Source organism: Triturus cristatus, chromosome 4_1 (assembly GCF_964204655.1).
Source record: "Triturus cristatus chromosome 4_1, aTriCri1.1, whole genome shotgun sequence".
In the NCBI taxonomy this organism is placed as follows: Eukaryota; Metazoa; Chordata; class Amphibia; order Caudata; family Salamandridae; genus Triturus; species Triturus cristatus.
In genome coordinates this window covers 295505229-295527819 of record NC_140585.1, presented here as the reverse complement: position 1 = coordinate 295527819, position 22591 = coordinate 295505229, and the positions used below count along the sequence as shown (strand labels likewise).

Below are 22591 nucleotides of genomic sequence, written 5' to 3'. Positions count from 1 at the left end.
CAGGGATTAGAAGTAGATTTGAGTAGAGCCTCTACTCATGGGAGTCCCAGGGGTTTAGAGTCAAAAGGTAGCCAGGTCCTCCAGGGTTTGTGAGGTTGCTGGCCACAAGAGATGCCGGGTTGGAGCAGGAGCAGGTTCGAGGGTCGACAGGCCAGAGGCTCCAACGTTTGGGAGTTGCACAGCCCTCAGTCTTTTCATGTTTCGCTCAAAGAGTGAAGGGCCCTGTAATTTCTCCTTCTCATTCACATATGAAAAGAATGAGGGCTAATCAAAAAATGAATTAGAGCTGGACGTAGAAATGCAGCAGAAGGGCCAGCAAGCGCATTTCTAAGTTGCTCTATGAAGGATGCTTTTGTACTTGACAGATCAGTTTAATCCTACAGGTGCTCTAAAAGGAAGAATGCATTTGAGTCATCCTTGCTGAAAATCACACAGCCATTTATTCTAGGTTGCACTGAGTTTTCAGTCCTCTCCGCCTGCTAGCTTGTTGTTGCAATATGTCTCAATTCTGGAGAATTGTCTGCTATGCTGAAATGCGTGGCCCAGTTCAAATGTTCATCATATTTCCTGGAAAAATATCAAAAGGAAAACAAAGATTTGGTTTTGGGAAAATGATTTATTACACCTTGTAAAAATCAAAACTTTCACATTTGAGTCAAAAAAGAGAGGCTAGGTCTCACTATTTTGCTCAGGCTGTTTTACACGTACTGCTCACAGGTGCTGTCCTGCTACCAATGGGCATGGAAGCTTTGGCCTGCTCTGTTTCCAGCCTGGGTCGGTGCACCTCTCGTTACACAACCTGAAATTCTAGATCTCCCTCTAGAACACCATATTGATGCCCAATGCAGCATGGACACCTGATCAACACAGCTGAGTGCAGCCCAGAACCCCTGAGCTCAAGCAATCCACAAGCCTCTGCCTCCCAAGTAACTAGGACAACAGGCACACGCCACCTTGCCCGGCAAACACTGCAGCTGTCCTAATGATGAAATGCATTCCATAAGTAAGGATAATGATAAAGTAAGGTGGAATGAATTGATGGTTTACCAACCATGTTTCAAGAAAATCAATTTCACTATCCTTCAAAGAAAAGAAAAAAATGTCTTATCAAGAAGCAGTGTGAATATGGGAAGGGCCTTTAAAAAAGATGTGGAGTTTCCTAAAGTAAAAAAGAGGGTTGAACTGATTGAAGGGAGAGAGGAAGTAGGGTCGGAAAGATTGTGACGGGGAAGTGAATACAACATAAATACTAGTATTTAGAGAGTGAGAGACAGGTAGAGGGACAGAAGGGAAAGGAGAGTGAGAGTGAGAGAGAAGAGCCAGGTTAGGGCTGAGTTTCTCTTTATCTGCCAGTGACTCCCTGTAGAAGCTTGCCGGCACAATTTAGGCTGTCCTGTAGGCATCCCTTGTTATGCCGAGCCAGCCAATATTGAGAAAAATAGCATGGGTCACAATGATGGAACTCGTCTGCAACATCCGAAGTTTTAAAGTAGTATGGAGTGGGAGGGCTAGAAGAATTACCATAAAGAATGAATACACGTCATTCTGTTCTCTAGCCTCAACAGCTGCAAGAGAGGAACTCCTGCTGGCCAAGAAGACCAATGTCAGTTCAGCTTGAACAGGTGAAAGCATGCCTGATTCTGCAAAGGTATGAGATTACACTTTTGCGTCAGAGGTGGTCAGGGGCTATTGCACATTAGAAAACCGTTTATTGAGGTCCAGTTGGATTACTCTATCTTCTACCACCTCAAAATCAGCTGCTCATGCAGTGTTCTATACCGATGAGCTATTTTGGTCCTCCCTGCCCCTTCCAGCTAGTGGGTCCCCTGACTAGGGAAAGTGATTCGAACAGATTTGCATATCTTTTCATAGGAGACTTCTTTACTTATTTTATACTGTGCCAAATCAAGGTAGATTGAGTAATGATCTTGACAGACCTATATTGGAGAACTGCAGTGTGAGAAAGTGGCTCTGTATATACTGTTCCCAAATAGGTACAGGGTGTACAGAGTCCACAGTCCCCAGAGGTTTGGCAGAGGCTAAAGTTAGATATAACCTTACTCTCTAAAGTGGTAGCTTGGTCGAGCAGTAAGGCAGTATCAGAGGACAGTGTAAAGCATTTGTTGCACACACTCAGTCAGCAAATGGTCTCACACACTCAATAACTGAACTCTAGGCCAATGGTTTATCTACAAAAAATATATGCTTGTTTTATTTTAGAACCAACAATAGGTATTAAAATATACTTTCTCAGAATGAGATGCTTTATATAAATACTTTTGCAATATGCAATTGACTTTTGTAGAAAGTTACAAGTGGTTGCAATAGGCAACAACATTTTAAACACAATAATGCATTGAGCTCAATGGAAGTTTCAAGTTATTTGCAACAGATTACTTTTAGGATTACTTTTGGATTTCCAGGACTGGATCCTAGATTCAGTCCTGGGTCAGTACTTGGAATCAAGTGATAAAAGTCGACTTAATTACTGTGATGATTTTTAGACAATATTTTGCTATTTTAAAAGTTGACAGAAAATATTTCATAGAAAACAGTCTAAGATTCCCTATGGCAGAAAATTCAAGTTGCAGGTATAGTATGTTCTCGTTACTTTTGTAATCCAGTACTGGGTGCCTAGACTCAGTACTGGGACCTTTATCCAAAACAGGTAAGTAATTACGTTTTCAGAAATTATACGATTTTTAAAGAATATTTAAAGTTTGCAGAAATTGACACTTAGAAGAAATTTCACAGAAAAACAGTCAATGATTTCCTATGGGAGAAAATTGGGTTACTGGTAAGTACAGTTGTAAGTATTTTTCAGAGTCAGTGCTGGGCACCAAGATCCAGCACTGGGAGCTCATCTAATAGCAGGTGAGTATTTTCGTTTTCGTTACTCGGCTGATTTTTGGTGAATATTTTAAGTTTTGAAAAGTCCACACTTGGAAGAAATTTCAGGAAAACCAGTCAATGTTACCCTATGGAGAAGATTGAGTTATCGGTTTAAAGGTAAGTATTCGACTGGCAGAGTTAAGGTTCTGGGCATAGACTCAGGCGTCTCCCAGGGTCAGGTAGGTACAGTTGGTTCACCCTCAGCGGCACAAGGGCGGCCGGGTGCAGAGAGAGTTAGGCCCAATGTTATCCTATGAGAGGTAGGGGGGTCTTGGTTGGTGGCTGCTGACTAGCAGGCCACGTGGCTGTGGGAGCTGGGCTCCTGGTCACTTATCCAGGGCAAGTGGGGAAGTAGATAGATGTAGAGGTTGCACTGCCAGGGCCACTCGGACGGCTGGGTGCAGGGTGCTTTTGAGCATTCGGGCGCTCAATTGATTTGAATGGGAAATCTCTGGTTTAGAAAAAGACTGCAAGCTCGGGGACGAAGATTCTTCAGGTGCCACCACCACTTCGAGAGGTAAGTTGGGTAGTTGGAGGATAGGTAGGTACCCCGGGATTGGGCACAGGGGGCCGCGGAGCGCCGGGTGCAGGGGTACCTTTTGGTGTCGGGAAATCTTACCCTCTGTTGATCGCGGTTGGGGGGGCACCTGGTTCTGAGGCTGCAGGCTTCTTCAGGAGTGTCGAGGGAGGTCCTTGGGTGCCGGACTCGGGGTCACAGTCGCCGTGGGGTCGTCTTTGTGGTCTTTGTTCACTCTGGCACAGGCCAGGCTTGGTGGGTGCAGAGTGTGAAGGGATCGCGGTTCCGGGCTGCTGCCAGGGATTAGAAGTAGATTTGATTAGAGCCTCTACTCATGGGAGTCCCAGGGGTTTAGAGTCAAAAGGTAGCCAGGTCCTCCAGGGTTTGTGAGGTTGCTGGCCACAAGAGATGCCGGGTTGGAGCAGGAGCAGGTTCGAGGGTCGACAGGCCAGAGGCTCCAACGTTTGGGAGTTGCACAGCCCTCAGTCTTTTCATGTTTCGCTCAAAGAGTGAAGGGCCCTGTAATTTCTCCTTCTCATTCACATATGAAAAGAATGAGGGCTAATCAAAAAATGAATTAGAGCTGGACGTAGAAATGCAGCAGAAGGGCCAGCAAGCGCATTTCTAAGTTGCTCTATGAAGGATGCTTTTGTACTTGACAGATCAGTTTAATCCTACAGGTGCTCTAAAAGGAAGAATGCATTTGAGTCATCCTTGCTGAAAATCACACAGCCATTTATTCTAGGTTGCACTGAGTTTTCAGTCCTCTCCGCCTGCTAGCTTGTTGTTGCAATATGTCTCAATTCTGGAGAATTGTCTGCTATGCTGAAATGCGTGGCCCAGTTCAAATGTTCATCATATTTCCTGGAAAAATATCAAAAGGAAAACAAAGATTTGGTTTTGGGAAAATAATTTATTACACCTTGTAAAAATCAAAACTTTCACATTTGAGTCAAAAAAGACAGGCTAGGTCTCACTATTTTGCTCAGGCTGTTTTACACGTACTGCTCACAGGTGCTGTCCTGCTACCAATGGGCATGGAAGCTTTGGCCTGCTCTGTTTCCAGCCTGGGTCGGTGCACCTCTCGTTACACAACCTGAAATTCTAGAGCTCCCTCTAGAACACCATATTGATGCCCAATGCAGCATGGACACCTGATCAACACAGCTGAGTGCAGCCCAGAACCCCTGAGCTCAAGCAATCCACAAGCCTCTGCCTCCCAAGTAACTAGGACAACAGGCACACGCCACCTTGCCCGGCAAACACTGCAGCTGTCCTAATGATGAAATGCATTCCATAAGTAAGGATAATGATAAAGTAAGGTGGAATGAATTGATGGTTTACCAACCATGTTTCAAGAAAATCAATTTCACTATCCTTCAAAGAAAGGAAAAAAATGTCTTATCAAGAAGCAGTGTGAATATGGGAAGGGCCTTTAAAAAAGATGTGGAGTTTCCTAAAGTAAAAAAGAGGGTTGAACTGATTGAAGGGAGAGAGGAAGTAGGGTCGGAAAGATTGTGACGGGGAAGTGAATACAACATAAATACTAGTATTTAGACAGTGAGAGACAGGTAGAGGGACAGAAGGGAAAGGAGAGTGAGAGTGAGAGAGAAGAGCCAGGTTAGGGCTGAGTTTCTCTTTATCTGCCAGTGACTCCCTGTAGAAGCTTGCCGGCACAATTTAGGCTGTCCTGTAGGCATCCTTTGTTATGCCGAGCCAGCCAATATTGAGAAAAATAGCATGGGTCACAATGATGGAACTCGTCTGCAACATCGGAAGTTTTAAAGTAGTATGGAGTGGGAGGGCTAGAAGAGTTACCATAAAGAATGAATACACGTCATTCTGTTCTCTAGCCTCAACAGCTGCAAGAGAGGAACTTCTGCTGGCCAAGAAGACCAATGTCAGTTCAGCTTGAACAGGTGAAAGCATGCCTGATTCTGCAAAGGTATGAGATTACACTTTTGCGTCAGAGGTGGTCAGGGGCTATTGCACATTAGGAAACCGTTTATTGAGGTCCAGTTGGATTACTCTATCTTCTACCACCTCAAAATCAGCTGCTCATGCAGTGTTCTATACCGATGAGCTATTTTGGTCCTCCCTGCCCCTTCCAGCTAGTGGGTCCCCTGACTAGGGAAAGTGATTCGAACAGATTTGCATATCTTTTCATAGGAGACTTCTTTACTTATTTTATACTGTGCCAAATCAAGGTAGATTGAGTAATGATCTTGACAGACCTATATTGGAGAACTGCAGTGTGAGAAAGTGGCTCTGTATATACTGTTCCCAAATAGGTACAGGGTGTACAGAGTCCACAGTCCCCAGAGGTTTGGCAGAGGCTAAAGTTAGATATAACCTTACTCTCTAAAGTGGTAGCTTGGTCGAGCAGTAAGGCAGTATCAGAGGATAGTGTAAAGCATTTGTTGCACACACTCAGTCAGCAAATGGTCTCACACACTCAATAACTGAACTCTAGGCCAATGGTTTATCTACAAAAAATATATGCTTGTTTTATTTTAGAACCAACAATAGGTATTAAAATATACTTTCTCAGAATGAGATGCTTTATATAAATACTTTTGCAATATGCAATTGACTTTTGTAGAAAGTTACAAGTGGTTGCAATAGGCAACAACATTTTAAACACAATAATGCATTGAGCTCAATGGAAGTTTCAAGTTATTTGCAACAGATTACTTTTAGGATTACTTTTGGATTTCCAGGACTGGATCCTAGATTCAGTCCTGGGTCAGTACTTGGAATCAAGTGATAAAAGTCGACTTAATTACTGTGATGATTTTTAGACAATATTTTGCTATTTTAAAAGTTGACAGAAAATATTTCATAGAAAACAGTCTAAGATTCCCTATGGCAGAAAATTCAAGTTGCAGGTATAGTATGTTCACGTTACTTTTGTAATCCAGTACTGGGTGCCTAGACTCAGTACTGGGACCTTTATCCAAAACAGGTAAGTAATTACGTTTTCAGAAATTATACGATTTTTAAAGAATATTTAAAGTTTGCAGAAATTGACTCTTAGAAGAAATTTCACAGAAAAACAGTCAATGATTTCCTATGGGAGAAAATTGGGTTACTGGTAAGTACAGTTGTAAGTATTTTTCAGAGTCAGTGCTGGGCACCAAGATCCAGCACTGGGAGCTCACCTAATAGCAGGTGAGTATTTTCGTTTTCGTTACTCGGCTGATTTTTGGTGAATATTTTAAGTTTTGAAAAGTCCACACTTGGAAGAAATTTCAGGAAAAACCAGTCAATGTTACCCTATGGAGAAGATTGAGTTATCGGTTTAAAGGTAAGTACTCGACTGGCAGAGTTAAGGTTCTGGGCATAGACTCAGCCGTCTCCCAGGGTCAGGTAGGTACAGTTGGTTCACCCTCAGCGGCACAAGGGCGGCCGGGTGCAGAGAGAGTTAGGCCCAATGTTATCCTATGAGAGGTAGGGGGGCCTTGGTTGGTGGCTGCTGACTAGCAGGCCACGTGGCTGTGGGAGCTGGGCTCCTGGTCACTTTTCCAGGGCAAGTGGGGAAGTAGATAGATGTAGAGGTTGCACTGCCAGGGCCACTCGGATGGCTGGGTGCAGGGTGCTTTTGAGCATTCGGGCGCTCAATTGATTTAAATGGGAAATCTCTGGTTTAGAAAAAGACTGCAAGCTCGGGGACGAAGATTCTTCAGGTGCCACCACCACTTCGAGAGGTAAGTTGGGTAGTTGGAGGATAGGTAGGTACCCCGGGATTGGGCACAGGGGGCCGCGGAGCGCCGGGTGCAGGGGTACCTTTTGGTGTCGGGAAATCTTACCCTCTGTTGATCGCGGTTGGGGGGGCACCTGGTTCTGAGGCTGCAGGCTTCTTCAGGAGTGTCGAGGGAGGTCCTTGGGTGCCGGACTCGGGGTCACAGTCGCCGTGGGGTCGTCCTTGTGGTCTTTGTTCACTCTGGCACAGGCCAGGCTTGGTGGGTGCAGAGTGTGAAGGGTTCGCGGTTCCGGGCTGCTGCCAGGGATTAGAAGTAGATTTGAGTAGAGCCTCTACTCATGGGAGTCCCAGGGGTTTAGAGTCAAAAGGTAGCCAGGTCCTCCAGGGTTTGTGAGGTTGCTGGCCACAAGAGATGCCGGGTTGCAGCAGGAGCAGGTTCGAGGGTCGACAGGCCAGAGGCTCCAACGTTTGGGAGTTGCACAGCCCTCAGTCTTTTCATGTTTCGCTCAAAGAGTGAAGGGCCCTGTAATTTCTCCTTCTCATTCACATATGAAAAGAATGAGGGCTAATCAAAAAATGAATTAGAGCTGGACGTAGAAATGCAGCAGAAGGGCCAGCAAGCGCATTTCTAAGTTGCTCTATGAAGGATGCTTTTGTACTTGACAGATCAGTTTAATCCTACAGGTGCTCTAAAAGGAAGAATGCATTTGAGTCATCCTTGCTGAAAATCACACAGCCATTTATTCTAGGTTGCACTGAGTTTTCAGTCCTCTCCGCCTGCTAGCTTGTTGTTGCAATATGTCTCAATTCTGGAGAATTGTCTGCTATGCTGAAATGCGTGGCCCAGTTCAAATGTTCATCATATTTCCTGGAAAAATATCAAAAGGAAAACAAAGATTTGGTTTTGGGAAAATAATTTATTACACCTTGTAAAAATCAAAACTTTCACATTTGAGTCAAAAAAGAGAGGCTAGGTCTCACTATTTTGCTCAGGCTGTTTTACATGTACTGCTCACAGGTGCTGTCCTGCTACCAATGGGCATGGAAGCTTTGGCCTGCTCTGTTTCCAGCCTGGGTCGGTGCACCTCTCGTTACACAACCTGAAATTCTAGAGCTCCCTCTAGAACACCATATTGATGCCCAATGCAGCATGGACAGCTGATCAACACAGCTGAGTGCAGCCCAGAACCCCTGAGCTCAAGCAATCCACAAGCCTCTGCCTCCCAAGTAACTAGGACAACGGGCACACGCCACCTTGCCCGGCAAACACTGCAGCTGTCCTAATGATGAAATGCATTCCATAAGTAAGGATAATGATAAAGTAAGGTGGAATGAATTGATGGTTTACCAACCATGTTTCAAGAAAATCAATTTCACTATCCTTCAAAGAAAGGAAAAAAATGTCTTATCAAGAAGCAGTGTGAATATGGGAAGGGCCTTTAAAAAAGATGTGGAGTTTCCTAAAGTAAAAAAGAGGGTTGAACTGATTGAAGGGAGAGAGGAAGTAGGGTCGGAAAGATTGTGACGGGGAAGTGAATACAACATAAATACTAGTATTTAGAGAGTGAGAGACAGGTAGAGGGACAGGAGGGAAAGGAGAGTGAGAGTGAGAGAGAAGAGCCAGGTTAGGGCTGAGTTTCTCTTTATCTGCCAGTGACTCCCTGTAGAAGCTTGCCGGCACAATTTAGGCTGTCCTGTAGGCATCCCTTGTTATGCCGAGCCAGCCAATATTGAGAAAAATAGCATGGGTCACAATGATGGAACTCGTCTGCAACATCGGAAGTTTTAAAGTAGTATGGAGTGGGAGGGCTAGAAGAGTTACCATAAAGAATGAATACACGTCATTCTGTTCTCTAGCCTCAACAGCTGCAAGAGAGGAACTCCTGCTGGCCAAGAAGACCAATGTCAGTTCAGCTTGAACAGGTGAAAGCATGCCTGATTCTGTAAAGGTATGAGATTACACTTTTGCGTCAGAGGTGGTCAGGGGCTATTGCACATTAGGAAACCGTTTATTGAGGTCCAGTTGGATTACTCTATCTTCTACCACCTCAAAATCAGCTGCTCATGCAATGTTCTATACCGATGAGCTATTTTGGTCCTCCCTGCCCCTTCCAGCTAGTGGGTCCCCTGACTAGGGAAAGTGATTCGAACAGATTTGCATATCTTTTCATAGGAGACTTCTTGACCTATTTTATACTGTGCCAAATCAAGGTAGATTGAGTAATGATCTTGACAGACCTATATTGGAGAACTGCAGTGTGAGAAAGTGGCTCTGTATATACTGTTCCCAAATAGGTACAGGGTGTACAGAGTCCACAGTCCCCAGAGGTTTGGCAGAGGCTAAAGTTAGATATAACCTTACTCTCTAAAGTGGTAGCTTGGTCGAGCAGTAAGGCAGTATCAGAGGACAGTGTAAAGCATTTGTTGCACACACTCAGTCAGCAAATGGTCTCACACACTCAATAACTGAACTCTAGGCCTATGGTTTATCTACAAAAAATATATGCTTGTTTTATTTTAGAACCAACAATAGGTATTAAAATATACTTTCTCAGAATGAGATGCTTTATATAAATACTTTTGCAATATGCAATTGACTTTTGTAGAAAGTTACAAGTGGTTGCAATAGGCAACAACATTTTAAACACAATAATGCATTGAGCTCAATGGAAGTTTCAAGTTATTTGCAACATATTACTTTTAGGATTACTTTTGGATTTCCAGGACTGGATCCTAGATTCAGTCCTGGGTCAGTACTTGGAATCAAGTGATAAAAGTCGACTTAATTACTGTGATGATTTTTAGACAATATTTTGCTATTTTAAAAGTTGACAGAAAATATTTAATAGAAAACAGTCTAAGATTCCCTATGGCAGAAAATTCAAGTTGCAGGTATAGTATGTTCTCGTTACTTTTGTAATCCAGTACTGGGTGCCTAGACTCAGTACTGGGACCTTTATCCAAAACAGGTAAGTAATTACGTTTTCAGAAATTATACGATTTTTAAAGAATATTTAAAGTTTGCAGAAATTGACACTTAGAAGAAATTTCACAGAAAAACAGTCAATGATGTCCTATGGGAGAAAATTGGGTTACTGGTAAGTACAGTTGTAAGTATTTTTCAGAGTCAGTGCTGGGCACCAAGATCCAGCACTGGGAGCTCACCTAATAGCAGGTGAGTATTTTCGTTTTCGTTACTCGGCTGATTTTTGGTGAATATTTTAAGTTTTGAAAAGTCCACACTTGGAAGAAATTTCAGGAAAAACCAGTCAATGTTACCCTATGGAGAAGAATGAGTTATCGGTTTAAAGGTAAGTACTCGACTGGCAGAGTTAAGGTTCTGGGCATAGACTCAGGCGTCTCCCAGGGTCAGGTAGGTACAGTTGGTTCACCCTCAGCGGCACAAGGGCGGCCGGGTGCAGAGAGAGTTAGGCCCAATGTTATCCTATGAGAGGTAGGGGGCCTTGGTTGGTGGCTGCTGACTAGCAGGCCACGTGGTTGTGGGAGCTGGGCTCCTGGTCACTTATCCAGGGCAAGTGGGGAAGTAGATAGATGTAGAGGTTGCACTGCCAGGGCCTCTCGGACGGCTGGGTGCAGGGTGCTTTTGAGCATTCGGGCGCTCAATTGATTTGAATGGGAAATCTCTGGTTTAGAAAAAGACTGCAAGCTCGGGGACGAAGATTCTTCAGGTGCCACCACCACTTCGAGAGGTAAGTTGGGTAGTTGGAGGATAGGTAGGTACCCCGGGATTGGGCACAGGGGGCCGCGGAGCGCCGGGTGCAGGGGTACCTTTTGGTGTTGGGAAATCTTACCCTCTGTTGATCGCGGTTGGGGGGGCACCTGGTTCTGAGGCTGCAGGCTTCTTCAGGAGTGTCGAGGGAGGTCCTTGGGTGCCGGACTCGGGGTCACAGTTGCCGTGGGGTCGTCCTTGTGGTCTTTGTTCACTCTGGCACAGGCCAGGCTTGGTGGGTGCAGAGTGTGAAGGGTTCGCGGTTCCGGGCTGCTGCCAGGGATTAGAAGTAGATTTGAGTAGAGCCTCTACTCATGGGAGTCCCAGGGGTTTAGAGTCAAAAGGTAGCCAGGTCCTCCAGGGTTTGTGAGGTTGCTGGCCACAAGAGATGCCGGGTTGGAGCAGGAGCAGGTTCGAGGGTCGACAGGCCAGAGGCTCCAACGTTTGGGAGTTGCACAGCCCTCAGTCTTTTCATGTTTCGCTCAAAGAGTGAAGGGCCCTGTAATTTCTCCTTCTCATTCACATATGAAAAGAATGAGGGCTAATCAAAAAATGAATTAGAGCTGGACGTAGAAATGCAGCAGAAGGGCCAGCAAGCGCATTTCTAAGTTGCTCTATGAAGGATGCTTTTGTACTTGACAGATCAGTTTAATCCTACAGGTGCTCTAAAAGGAAGAATGCATTTGAGTCATCCTTGCTGAAAATCACACAGCCATTTATTCTAGGTTGCACTGAGTTTTCAGTCCTCTCCGCCTGCTAGCTTGTTGTTGCAATATGTCTCAATTCTGGAGAATTGTCTGCTATGCTGAAATGCGTGGCCCAGTTCAAATGTTCATCATATTTCCTGGAAAAATATCAAAAGGAAAACAAAGATTTGGTTTTGGGAAAATGATTTATTACACCTTGTAAAAATCAAAACTTTCACATTTGAGTCAAAAAAGACAGGCTAGGTCTCACTATTTTGCTCAGGCTGTTTTACACGTACTGCTCACAGGTGCTGTCCTGCTACCAATGGGCATGGAAGCTTTGGCCTGCTCTGTTTCCAGCCTGGGTCGGTGCACCTCTCGTTACACAACCTGAAATTCTAGAGCTCCCTCTAGAACACCATATTGATGCCCAATGCAGCATGGACACCTGATCAACACAGCTGAGTGCAGCCCAGAACCCCTGAGCTCAAGCAATCCACAAGCCTCTGCCTCCCAAGTAACTAGGACAACAGGCACACGCCACCTTGCCCGGCAAACACTGCAGCTGTCCTAATGATGAAATGCATTCCATAAGTAAGGATAATGATAAAGTAAGGTGGAATGAATTGATGGTTTACCAACCATGTTTCAAGAAAATCAATTTCACTATCCTTCAAAGAAAAGAAAAAAATGTCTTATCAAGAAGCAGTGTGAATATGGGAAGGGCCTTTAAAAAAGATGTGGAGTTTCCTAAAGTAAAAAAGAGGGTTGAACTGATTGAAGGGAGACAGGAAGTAGGGTCGGAAAGATTGTGACGGGGAAGTGAATACAACATAAATACTAGTATTTAGAGAGTGAGAGACAGGTAGAGGGACAGAAGGGAAAGGAGAGTGAGAGTGAGAGAGAAGAGCCAGGTTAGGGCTGAGTTTCTCTTTATCTGCCAGTGACTCCCTGTAGAAGCTTGCCGGCACAATTTAGGCTGTCCTGTAGGCATCCCTTGTTATGCCGAGCCAGCCAATATTGAGAAAAATAGCATGGGTCACAATGATGGAACTCGTCTGCAACATCCGAAGTTTTAAAGTAGTATGGAGTGGGAGGGCTAGAAGAGTTACCATAAAGAATGAATACACGTCATTCTGTTCTCTAGCCTCAACAGCTGCAAGAGAGGAACTCCTGCTGGCCAAGAAGACCAATGTCAGTTCAGCTTGAACAGGTGAAAGCATGCCTGATTCTGCAAAGGTATGAGATTACACTTTTGCGTCAGAGGTGGTCAGGGGCTATTGCACATTAGGAAACCGTTTATTGAGGTCCAGTTGGATTACTCTATCTTCTACCACCTCAAAATCAGCTGCTCATGCAGTGTTCTATACCGATGAGCTATTTTGGTCCTCCCTGCCCCTTCCAGCTAGTGGGTCCCCTGACTAGGGAAAGTGATTCGAACAGATTTGCATATCTTTTCATAGGAGACTTCTTTACTTATTTTATACTGTGCCAAATCAAGGTAGATTGAGTAATGATCTTGACAGACCTATATTGGAGAACTGCAGTGTGAGAAAGTGGCTCTGTATATACTGTTCCCAAATAGGTACAGGGTGTACAGAGTCCACAGTCCCCAGAGGTTTGGCAGAGGCTAAAGTTAGATATAACCTTACTCTCTAAAGTGGTAGCTTGGTCGAGCAGTAAGGCAGTATCAGAGGACAGTGTAAAGCATTTGTTGCACACACTCAGTCAGCAAATGGTCTCACACACTCAATAACTGAACTCTAGGCCAATGGTTTATCTACAAAAAATATATGCTTGTTTTATTTTAGAACCAACAATAGGTATTAAAATATACTTTCTCAGAATGAGATGCTTTATATAAATACTTTTGCAATATGCAATTGACTTTTGTAGAAAGTTACAAGTGGTTGCAATAGGCAACAACATTTTAAACACAATAATGCATTGAGCTCAATGGAAGTTTCAAGTTATTTGCAACAGATTACTTTTAGGATTACTTTTGGATTTCCAGGACTGGATCCTAGATTCAGTCCTGGGTCAGTACTTGGAATCAAGTGATAAAAGTCGACTTAATTACTGTGATGATTTTTAGACAATATTTTGCTATTTTAAAAGTTGACAGAAAATATTTCATAGAAAACAGTCTAAGATTCCCTATGGCAGAAAATTCAAGTTGCAGGTATAGTATGTTCTCGTTACTTTTGTAATCCAGTACTGGGTGCCTAGACTCAGTACTGGGACCTTTATCCAAAACAGGTAAGTAATTACGTTTTCAGAAATTATACGATTTTTAAAGAATATTTAAAGTTTGCAGAAATTGACACTTAGAAGAAATTTCACAGAAAAACAGTCAATGATTTCCTATGGGAGAAAATTGGGTTACTGGTAAGTACAGTTGTAAGTATTTTTCAGAGTCAGTGCTGGGCACCAAGATCCAGCACTGGGAGCTCACCTAATAGCAGGTGAGTATTTTCGTTTTCGTTACTCGGCTGATTTTTGGTGAATATTTTAAGTTTTGAAAAGTCCACACTTGGAAGAAATTTCAGGAAAACCAGTCAATGTTACCCTATGGAGAAGATTGAGTTATCGGTTTAAAGGTAAGTATTCGACTGGCAGAGTTAAGGTTCTGGGCATAGACTCAGGCGTCTCCCAGGGTCAGGTAGGTACAGTTGGTTCACCCTCAGCGGCACAAGGGCGGCCGGGTGCAGAGAGAGTTAGGCCCAATGTTATCCTATGAGAGGTAGGGGGGCCTTGGTTGGTGGCTGCTGACTAGCAGGCCACGTGGCTGTGGGAGCTGGGCTCCTGGTCACTTATCCAGGGCAAGTGGGGAAGTAGATAGATGTAGAGGTTGCACTGCCAGAGCCACTCGGACGGCTGGGTGCAGGGTGCTTTTGAGCATTCGGGCGCTCAGTTGATTTGAATGGGAAATCTCTGGTTTAGAAAAAGACTGCAAGCTCGGGGACGAAGATTCTTCAGGTGCCACCACCACTTCGAGAGGTAAGTTGGGTAGTTGGAGGATAGGTAGGTACCCCGGGATTGGGCACAGGGGGCCGCGGAGCGCCGGGTGCAGGGGTACCTTTTGGTGTTGGGAAATCTTACCCTCTGTTGATCGCGGTTGGGGGGGCACCTGGTTCTGAGGCTGCAGGCTTCTTCAGGAGTGTCGAGGGAGGTCCTTGGGTGCCGGACTCGGGGTCACAGTCGCCGTGGGGTCGTCCTTGTGGTCTTTGTTCACTCTGGCACAGGCCAGGCTTGGTGGGTGCAGAGTGTGAAGGGTTCGCGGTTCCGGGCTGCTGCCAGGGATTAGAAGTAGATTTGAGTAGAGCCTCTACTCATGGGAGTCCCAGGGGTTTAGAGTCAAAAGGTAGCCAGGTCCTCCAGGGTTTGTGAGGTTGCTGGGCACAAGAGATGCCGGGTTGGAGCAGGAGCAGGTTCGAGGGTCGACAGGCCAGAGGCTCCAACGTTTGGGAGTTGCACAGCCCTCAGTCTTTTCATGTTTCGCTCAAAGAGTGAAGGGCCCTGTAATTTCTCCTTCTCATTCACATATGAAAAGAATGAGGGCTAATCAAAAAATGAATTAGAGCTGGACGTAGAAATGCAGCAGAAGGGCCAGCAAGCGCATTTCTAAGTTGCTCTATGAAGGATGCTTTTGTACTTGACAGATCAGTTTAATCCTACAGGTGCTCTAAAAGGAAGAATGCATTTGAGTCATCCTTGCTGAAAATCACACAGCCATTTATTCTAGGTTGCACTGAGTTTTCAGTCCTCTCCGCCTGCTAGCTTGTTGTTGCAATATGTCTCAATTCTGGAAAATTGTCTGCTATGCTGAAATGCGTGGCCCCGTTCAAATGTTCATCATATTTCCTGGAAAAATATCAAAAGGAAAACAAAGATTTGGTTTTTGGAAAATAATTTATTACACCTTGTAAAAATCAAAACTTTCACACTTGAGTCAAAAAAGAGGGGCTAGGTCTCACTATTTTGCTCAGGCTGTTTTACACGTATTGCTCACAGGTGCTGTCCTGCTACCAATGGGCATGGAAGCTTTGGCCTGCTCTGTTTCCAGCCTGGGTCGGTGCACCTCTCGTTACACAACCTGAAATTCTAGAGCTCCCTCTAGAACACCATATTGATGCCCAATGCAGCATGGACACCTGATCAACACAGCTGAGTGCAGCCCAGAACCTCTGAGCTCAAGCAATCCACAAGCCTCTGCCTCCCATGTAACTAGGACAACAGGCACACGCCACCTTGCCCGGCAAACACTGCAGCTGTCCTAATGATGAAATGCATTCCATAAGTAAGGATAATGATAAAGTAAGGTGGAATGAATTGATGGTTTACCAACCATGTTTCAAGAAAATCAATTTCACTATCCTTCAAAGAAAGGAAAAAAATGTCTTATCAAGAAGCAGTGTGAATATGGGAAGGGCCTTTAAAAAAGATGTGGAGTTTCCTAAAGTAAAAAAGAGGGTTGAACTGATTGAAGGGAGAGAGGAAGTAGGGTCGGAAAGATTGTGACGGGGAAGTGAATACAACATAAATACTAGTATTTAGAGAGTGAGAGACAGGTAGAGGGACAGAAGGGAAAGGAGAGTGAGAGTGAGAGAGAAGAGCCAGGTTAGGGCTGAGTTTCTCTTTATCTGCCAGTGACTCCCTGTAGAAGCTTGCCGGCACAATTTAGGCTGTCCTGTAGGCATCCCTTGTTATGCCGAGCCAGCCAATATTGAGAAAAATAGCATGGGTCACAATGATGGAACTCGTCTGCAACATCGGATGTTTTAAAGTAGTATGGAGTGGGAGGGCTAGAAGAGTTACCATAAAGAATGAATACACGTCATTCTGTTCTCTAGCCTCAACAGCTGCAAGAGAGGAACTCCTGCTGGCCAAGAAGACCAATGTCAGTTCAGCTTGAACAGGTGAAAGCATGCCTGATTCTGCAAAGGTATGAGATTACACTTTTGCGTCAGAGGTGGTCAGGGGCTATTGCACATTAGGAAACCGTTTATTGAGGTCCAGTTGGATTACTCTATCTTCTACCACCTCAAAATCAGCTGCTCATGCAGTGTTCTATACCGATGAGCTATTTTGGTCCTCCCTGCCCCTTCCAGCTAGTGGGTCCCCTGACTAGGGAAAGTGATTCGAACAGATTTGCATATCTTTTCATAGGAGACTTCTTGACCTATTTTATACTGTGCCAAATCAAGGTAGATTGAGTAATGATCTTGACAGACCTATATTGGAGAACTGCAGTGTGAGAAAGTGGCTCTGTATATACTGTTCCCAAATAGGTACAGGGTGTACAGAGTCCACAGTCCCCAGAGGTTTGGCAGAGGCTAAAGTTAGATATAACCTTACTCTCTAAAGTGGTAGCTTGGTCGAGCAGTAAGGCAGTATCAGAGGACAGTGTAAAGCATTTGTTGCACACACTCAGTCAGCAAATGGTCTCACACACTCAATAACTGAACTCTAGGCCAATGGTTTATCTACAAAAAATATATGCTTGTTTTATTTTAGAACCAACAATAGGTATTAAAATATACTTTCTCAGAATGAGATGCTTTATATAAATACTTTTGCAATATGCAATTGACTTTTGTAGAAAGTTACAAGTGGTTGCAATAGGCAACAACATTTTAAACACAATAATGCATTGAGCTCAATGGAAGTTTCAAGTTATTTGCAACAGATTACTTTTAGGATTACTTTTGGATTTCCAGGACTGGATCCTAGATTCAGTCCTGGGTCAGTACTTGGAATCAAGTGATAAAAGTCGGGCTAATTACTGTGATGATTTTTAGACAATATTTTGCTATTTTAAAAGTTGACAGAAAATATTTCATAGAAAACAGTCTAAGATTCCCTATGGCAGAAAATTCAAGTTGCAGGTATAGTATGTTCTCGTTACTTTTGTAATCCAGTACTGGGTGCCTAGACTCAGTACTGGGACCTTTATGCAAAACAGGTAAGTAATTACGTTTTCAGAAATTATACGATTTTTAAAGAATATTTAAAGTTTGCAGAAATTGACACTTAGAAGAAATTTCACAGAAAAACAGTCAATGATTTCCTATGGGAGAAAATTGGGTTACTGGTAAGTACAGTTGTAAGTATTTTTCAGAGTCAGTGCTGGGCACCAAGATCCAGCACTGGGAGCTCACCTAATAGCAGGTGAGTATTTTCGTTTTCGTTACTCGGCTGATTTTTGGTGAATATTTTAAGTTTTGAAAAGTCCACACTTTGAAGAAATTTCAGGAAAAACCAGTCAATGTTACCCTATGTAGATGATTGAGTTATCGGTTTAAAGGTAAGTACTCGACTGGCAGAGTTAAGGTTCTGGGCATAGACTCAGGCGTCTCCCAGGGTCAGGTAGGTACAGTTGGTTCACCCTCAGCGGCACAAGGGCGGCCGGGTGCAGAGAGAGTTAGGCCCAATGTTATCCTATGAGAGGTAGGGGGGCCTTGGTTGGTGGCTGCTGACTAGCAGGCCACGTGGCTGTGGGAGCTGGGCTCCTGGTCACTTATCCAGGGCAAGTGGGGAAGTAGATAGATGTAGAGGTTGCACTGCCAGGGCCACTCGGACGGCTGGGTGCAGGGTGCTTTTGAGCATTCGGGCGCTCAATTGATTTGAATGGGAAATCTCTGGTTTAGAAAAAGACTGCAAGCTCGGGGACGAAGATTCTTCAGGTGCCACCACCACTTCGAGAGGTAAGTTGGGTAGTTGGAGGATAGGTAGGTACCCCGGGATTGGGCACAGGGGGCCGCGGAGCGCCGGGTGCAGGGGTATCTTTTGGTGTCGGGAAATCTTACCCTCTGTTGATCGCGGTTGGGGGGGGGGCACCTGGTTCTGAGGCTGCAGTCTTCTTCAGGAGTGTCGAGGGAGGTCCTTGGGTGCCGGACTCGGGGTCACAGTCGCAGTGGGGTCGTCCTTGTGGTCTTTGTTCACTCTGGCACAGGCCAGGCTTGGTGGGTGCAGAGTGTGAAGGGTTCGCGGTTCCGGGCTGCTGCCAGGGATTAGAAGTAGATTTGAGTAGAGCCTCTACTCATGGGAGTCCCAGGGGTTTAGAGTCAAAAGGTAGCCAGGTCCTCCAGGGTTTGTGAGGTTGCTGGCCACAAGAGATGCCGGGTTGGAGCAGGAGCAGGTTCGAGGGTCGACAGGCCAGAGGCTCCAACGTTTGGGAGTTGCACAGCCCTCAGTCTTTTCATGTTTCGCTCAAAGAGTGAAGGGCCCTGTAATTTCTCCTTCTCATTCACATATGAAAAGAATGAGGGCTAATCAAAAAATGAATTAGAGCTGGACGTAGAAATGCAGCAGAAGGGCCAGCAAGCGCATTTCTAAGTTGCTCTATGAAGGATGCTTTTGTACTTGACAGATCAGTTTAATCCTACAGGTGCTCTAAAAGGAAGAATGCATTTGAGTCATCCTTGCTGAAAATCACACAGCCATTTATTCTAGGTTGCACTGAGTTTTCAGTCCTCTCCGCCTGCTAGCTTGTTGTTGCAATATGTCTCAATTCTGGAGAATTGTCTGCTATGCTGAAATGCGTGGCCCAGTTCAAATGTTCATCATATTTCCTGGAAAAATATCAAAAGGAAAACAAAGATTTGGTTTTGGGAAAATAATTTATTACACCTTGTAAAAATCAAAACTTTCACATTTGAGTCAAAAAAGAGAGGCTAGGTCTCACTATTTTACTCAGGCTGTTTTACACGTACTGCTCACAGGTGCTGTCCTGCTACCAATGGGCATGGAAGCTTTGGCCTGCTCTGTTTCCAGCCTGGATCGGTGCACCTCTCGTTACACAACCTGAAATTCTAGAGCTCCCTCTAGAACACCATATTGATGCCCAATGCAGCATGGACACCTGATCAACACAGCTGAGTGCAGCCCATAACCCCTGAGCTCAAGCAATCCACAAGCCTCTGCCTCCCAAGTAACTAGGACAACAGGCACACGCCACCTTGCCCGGCAAACACTGCAGCTGTCCTAATGATGAAATGCATTCCATAAGTAAGGATAATGATAAAGTAAGGTGGAATGAATTGATGGTTTACCAACCATGTTTCAAGAAAATCAATTTCACTATCCTTCAAAGAAAGGAAAAAAATGTCTTATCAAGAAGCAGTGTGAATATGGGAAGGGCCTTTAAAAAAGATGTGGAGTTTCCTAAAGTAAAAAAGAGGGTTGAACTGATTGAAGGGAGAGAGGAAGTAGCGTCGGAAAGATTGTGACGGGGAAGTGAATACAACATAAATACTAGTATTTAGAGAGTGAGAGACAGGTAGAGGGACAGAAGGGAAAGGAGAGTGAGAGTGAGAGAGAAGAGCCAGGTTAGGGCTGAGTTTCTCTTTATCTGCCAGTGACTCCCTGTAGAAGCTTGCCGGCACAATTTAGGCTGTCCTGTAGGCATCCCTTGTTATGCCGAGCCAGCCAATATTGAGAAAAATAGCATGGGTCATAATGATGGAACTCGTCTGCAACATCGGAAGTTTTAAAGTAGTATGGAGTGGGAGGGCTAGAAGGGTTACCATAAAGAATGAATACACGTCATTCTGTTCTCTAGCCTCAACAGCTGCAAGAGAGGAACTCCTGCTGGCCAAGAAGACCAATGTCAGTTCAGCTTGAACAGGTGAAAGCATGCCTGATTCTGCAAAGGTATGAGATTACACTTTTGCGTCAGAGGTGGTCAGGGGCTATTGCACATTAGGAAACCGTTTATTGAGGTCCAGTTGGATTACTCTATCTTCTACCACCTCAAAATCAGCTGCTCATGCAGTGTTCTATACCGATGAGCTATTTTGGTCCTCCCTGCCCCTTCCAGCTAGTGGGTCCCCTGACTAGGGAAAGTGATTCGAACAGATTTGCATATCTTTTCATAGGAGACTTCTTCACTTATTTTATACTGTGCCAAATCAAGGTAGATTGAGTAATGATCTTGACAGACCTATATTGGAGAACTGCAGTGTGAGAAAGTGGCTCTGTATATACTGTTCCCAAATAGGTACAGGGTGTACAGAGTCCACAGTCCCCAGAGGTTTGGCAGAGGCTAAAGTTAGATATAACCTTACTCTCTAAAGTGGTAGCTTGGTCGAGCAGTAAGGCAGTATCAGAGGACAGTGTAAAGCATTAGTTGCACACACTCAGTCAGCAAATGGTCTCACACACTCAATAACTGAACTCTAGGCCTATGGTTTATCTACAAAAAATATATGCTTGTTTTATTTTAGAACCAACAATAGGTATTAAAATATACTTTCTCAGAATGAGATGCTTTATATAAATACTTTTGCAATATGCAATTGACTTTTGTAGAAAGTTACAAGTGGTTGCAATAGGTAACAACATTTTAAACACAATAATGCATTGAGCTCAATGGAAGTTTCAAGTTATTTGCAACAGATTACTTTTAGGATTACTTTTGGATTTCCAGGACTGGATCCTAGATTCAGTCCTGGGTCAGTACTTGGAATCAAGTGATAAAAGTCGACTTAATTACTGTGATGATTTTTAGACAATATTTTGCTATTTTAAAAGTTGACAGAAAATATTTCATAGAAAACAGTCTAAGATACCCTATGGCAGAAAATTCAAGTTGCAGGTATAGTATGTTCTCGTTACTTTTGTAATCCAGTACTGGGTGCCTAGACTCAGTACTGGGACCTTTATCCAAAACAGGTAAGTAATTACGTTTTCAGAAATTATACGATTTTTAAAGAATATTTAAAGTTTGCAGAAATTGACACTTAGAAGAAATTTCACAGAAAAACAGTCAATAATTTCCTATGGGAGAAAATTGGGTTACTGGTAAGTACAGTTGTAAGTATTTTTCAGAGTCAGTGCTGGGCACCAAGATCCAGCACTGGGAGCTCACCTAATAGCAGGTGAGTATTTTCGTTTTCGTTACTCGGCTGATTTTTGGTGAATATTTTAAGTTTTGAAAAGTCCACACTTGGAAGAAATTTCAGGAAAAACCAGTCAATGTTACCCTATGGAGAAGATTGAGTTATCGGCTTAGGGTAAGTACTCGACTGGCAGAGTTAAGGTTCTGGGCATAGACTCAGGCGTCTCCCAGGGTCAGGTAGGTACAGTTGGTTCACCCTCAGCGGCACAAGGGCGGCCGGGTGCAGAGAGAGTTAGGCCCAATGTTATCCTATGAGAGGTAGGGGGGCCTTGGTTGGTGGCTGCTGACTAGCAGGCCACGTGGCTGTGGGAGCTGGGCTCCTGGTCACTTATCCAGGGCAAGTGGGGAAGTAGATAGATGTAGAGGTTGCACTGCCAGGGCCACTCGGACGGCTGGGTGCAGGGTGCTTTTGAGCATTCGGGCGCACAATTGATTTGAATGGGAAATCTCTGGTTTAGAAAAAGACTGCAAGCTCGGGGACGAAGATTCTTCAGGTGCCACCACCACTTCGAGAGGTAAGTTGGGTAGTTGGAGGATAGGTAGGTACCCCGGGATTGGGCACAGGGGGCCGCGGAGCGCCGGGTGCAGGGGTACCTTTTGGTGTCGGGAAATCTTACCCTCTGTTGATCGCGGTTGGGGAGGCACCTGGTTCTGAGGCTGCAGGCTTCTTCAGGAGTGTCGAGGGAGGTCCTTGGGTGCGGGACTCGGGGTCACAGTCGCCGTGGGGTCGTCCTTGTGGTCTTTGTTCACTCTGGCACAGGCCAGGCTTGGTGGGTGCAGAGTGTGAAGTGTTCGCGGTTCCGGGCTGCTGCCAGGGATTAGAAGTAGATTTGAGTAGAGCCTCTACTCATGGGAGTCCCAGGGGTTTAGAGTCAAAAGGTAGCCAGGTCCTCCAGGGTTTGTGAGGTTGCTGGCCACAAGAGATGCCGGGTTGGAGCAGGAGCAGGTTCGAGGGTCGACAGGCCAGAGGCTCCAACGTTTGGGAGTTGCACAGCCCTCAGTCTTTTCATGTTTCGCTCAAAGAGTGAAGGGCCCTGTAATTTCTCCTTCTCATTCACATATGAAAAGAATGAGGGCTAATCAAAAAATGAATTAGAGCTGGACGCAGAAATGCAGCAGAAGGGCCAGCAAGCGCATTTCTAAGTTGCTCTATGAAGGATGC

At 44.7% G+C, this 22591-nt stretch overlaps 6 non-coding genes across 6 annotated transcripts; all 6 read right to left on the bottom strand.

The window, feature by feature from the left end:
* Positions 1-663: 663 nt before the first annotated feature.
* LOC146854781 (signal recognition particle RNA) lies at positions 664-963 on the bottom strand. The gene has a single exon (XR_014959273.1).
* Positions 964-4369: 3406 nt separating this feature from the next.
* Positions 4370-4669, bottom strand: LOC146854780 (signal recognition particle RNA). Its single transcript, XR_014959295.1, has one exon.
* Positions 4670-8076: 3407 nt separating this feature from the next.
* On the bottom strand, positions 8077-8376 carry LOC146854779 (signal recognition particle RNA). Its single transcript, XR_014981655.1, has one exon.
* A 3406-nt stretch (positions 8377-11782) lies between these two features.
* On the bottom strand, positions 11783-12082 carry LOC146854778 (signal recognition particle RNA). Its single transcript, XR_014959294.1, has one exon.
* A 3406-nt stretch (positions 12083-15488) lies between these two features.
* Positions 15489-15788, bottom strand: LOC146854777 (signal recognition particle RNA). Its single transcript, XR_014981720.1, has one exon.
* Positions 15789-19198: 3410 nt separating this feature from the next.
* LOC146854776 (signal recognition particle RNA) lies at positions 19199-19498 on the bottom strand. Its single transcript, XR_014981635.1, has one exon.
* Between the last annotated feature and the right edge of the window lie 3093 nt (positions 19499-22591).